Source organism: Rhinopithecus bieti, unplaced genomic scaffold, assembly GCF_001698545.2.
Source record: "Rhinopithecus bieti isolate Rb0 unplaced genomic scaffold, ASM169854v2 scaffold_14700, whole genome shotgun sequence".
Classification (NCBI taxonomy): Eukaryota; Metazoa; Chordata; class Mammalia; order Primates; family Cercopithecidae; genus Rhinopithecus; species Rhinopithecus bieti.
The window spans coordinates 2,058,353-2,061,188 of record NW_016808194.1 but is presented as its reverse complement, the minus strand read 5'-3'; the positions used below and the strand labels follow the sequence as shown (position 1 = coordinate 2,061,188).

Sequence of the window (2,836 nt, the reverse complement as noted above, 5' to 3'; positions counted from 1 at the left end):
TTTTTTCATTTAATTTGCCTAAGTTTGTCTAAGTTTTCTAAATATTTTCTGGAAACCATGTATTTTGTTTGTAACAAGTGGGGGATCTAGTTATATGAAAAAAAACTCATTCTTTCTTTAGTTGATATTTTTAGTAGCTGATAGTTTTGTGTGATAAAAGAAAGATATTTGGTTATTGTCCCTGTGGGACATATTTTTTTTTTATGCAGAATGCTCTCGCTGCCATACGCCCCCATACCTACCTACAGAAGATGTACACACCCTTCAAGACCCAATTTGAGCCCACTTTCTGAAACTAAGAAATATTCCCTTATGACATTAGTGAGAACTCATTCTCATTTTCAAAGCACCTGTAGTGATAGCAATAGTAATAATACCTAATGTTATTTAGGTGTAACAAGCACTGTAACAAGCACTAAGATTAGCACATCATTTTGTCGTCTAAAAAATCACACATTTACCACCTCTCAAGCTTGGTGTTTGGTCAGTGGGGATCCACACGGTTTCAACATGTGTATGGAGAAGTGTTATTTCTATTTGGGGCCGATCCACCCTGACCACAGCATGATGTTCATCCACAAGGTGTTCAGATTTTGTAAATCTAAATGTCATTAAAACTTTAAAAAGAAGTGCAATTCTTACAAGGTCATGTGGACTAAAGCATTCCAGAAAGCAGCTGGTGAAAAGCTTACAGTGGATAATTCATTTAAATATGAAAAATATAGAAAGAAACCTATCAAATACCAGTGAGAGCTATGGAATAAAACTATTGATGCAATGAAGAGAGTTGAAGAGATCAAACAGAAATGCCAAGCTAACTTTACAATGAACAGATTGAAGAAAAATAGAGCTACAGAAAGTTCAGGATATATTAAAGAAGTCAAGCAAAACATCCATCTCATCGGAGCACCTCTGGCAGGCAAAGAAAGCAGCTGGAAGAGAAAATGGTACAGCCATTACAACAGGATGTGGACATGGAAGATGCTTCTTTAAAATCTCACTATAACTATTTCTATATGTACACTTGAAAATGTCCTTTGGAGATTTGGAACTGCTAAATTATTGGTTTATTTTTTTACGTAAGGTCACTTAGATGAAAAGTGATTAAAATATATATTTCCTACATTACTGTCTACAAAACATCAGTTATTATAAATGTTAGATTGCATCTCAATGTTAAATCTTCACTGATAGATGTAGTTATGTAAATCATGAAAATTCTGTTTATAACTATAGAAGTGAATTGTGGGTGTAAAATGGTCATGCCATTTGGATAATGTCACAAGGCAGCATTTATACGGTAACTAATGACAAAAATTCATGGCTAGTGAGATATAAAATAAAATATTTGCAGTAAAATATTTCATTTATTAATGTTATAGAATCAGGGAGATACAACAAGGAACAAACAATTTGTATGACAGAGTTGAATATCTTTTATTTTGACTTCAGTATTTCCTGTTTTGGTTTATTAGCATCTTAGAACAGCATAATGGCATCGTTTGATGAGGCCTAATTATACTGGACTGTTTTGACCTGGTTACCTGGTTTAGCCATTCTGATAGGTAATTGTGGATGTTGTAAATGAGAACTGAATAATCTCTGCCTGGAATGGCACTATACCCTATAATTTCCACTTTGGAGAATACTCAGTTCTAAATTGTGATTCCTGGTAGAACAGGCTTTATTTTTCTAGCCTAGCAATGACTGAGAAGCAGAGGAATCCCAGTGCCTTTTAAAATGTATTGTGTGGTTTTCTTTTAAAAAGCTTCTAATTGTTTTTGGAAAGTAGAATTTATGAGTAGAACATCTGTTCATTATTTGCAGGTAAAATAAAACCATTTTTTTAAAAAAATCACACATTTAAGTAGGTGTTAGCATCCCCATTATACGGATGAGGAAACTAAGGGAGTGACACAAAATTATAAAAAAACATTACAATCTAGGTCTATCTGCTTCAGACTACAAGCCCCTGTATTACCACCTGTATCTTGCAGGGCTCTGAACATTGCTACGCTGGCTTTCTTTCTGTCACAGAATTTTAAACCCATCTTCGGCAGGACAACATTTTTGAAGTATTAATTTTTTCCCTTCTCATATTTTCCACTCCATTTGCAGAGATACCAGGTCCTGAACTCGTTGCCACAGGGGAAAAATATGATAGATCCAAAAGTAGAACATAGCTGAGGAGACTCTTCTGATAGACTGGAAATTCTGTGAACTCCAGGACTGATAGGATATTTGGGACAGGCTTCATGAAATAGAGCAGGTCTTCCCTTCATTAACAACCCTTCTTTCCACTCACCAACTCTTTAAAAGGGAAAGGGGGAAGAAGGAAGGCCAGGAGAGAAGCAGGGAGAGCAGTGACCTAGATGGCTATCCAAGAGAGGAAACCTATATTCCAGTTCTCAGGTTTGAGTTGGAGAGAGTGAATGCTTTGGGTACATATGGAAGTAGACATGGATCTTAGAGAGTTTCAGAAAAATTACTGTGCCTCAGAGTGTCATGAAAACCTCAATTACAGCACTGAAGGAGAGGTAGACTTTGGTTCTAGAGAACCAAAGGGACCAGAGAAGAAGGAGCTTCTCAGAGGTGATCAACAATGTAACCATTACCATCCCTTGGGTTGTACAACTGGAGAAACTCCCTGGCTTGGTACCAGGAGGGAGGTATGGAAAGCTGCACGTGAACCCTTGTGTTAGTCTATTCTCACACTGCTAATAAAGACATACCTGAGACTGGGTAGTTTATAAAGGAAAGAGGTTTAATTTACTCACAGTTTCACATGGCTAGGGAGGCCTCACAATCATGGTGGAAGGCAAAGGAGGAGCAAAGT

General features: G+C 36.7%; 1 pseudogene; it reads left to right on the top strand.

The window, feature by feature from the left end:
• The first annotated feature begins 510 nt into the window (after positions 1 to 510).
• LOC108537917 (probable ribosome biogenesis protein RLP24 pseudogene) lies at positions 511 to 1,028 on the top strand (annotated as a pseudogene).
• The last annotated feature ends 1,808 nt before the right edge of the window (positions 1,029 to 2,836 follow it).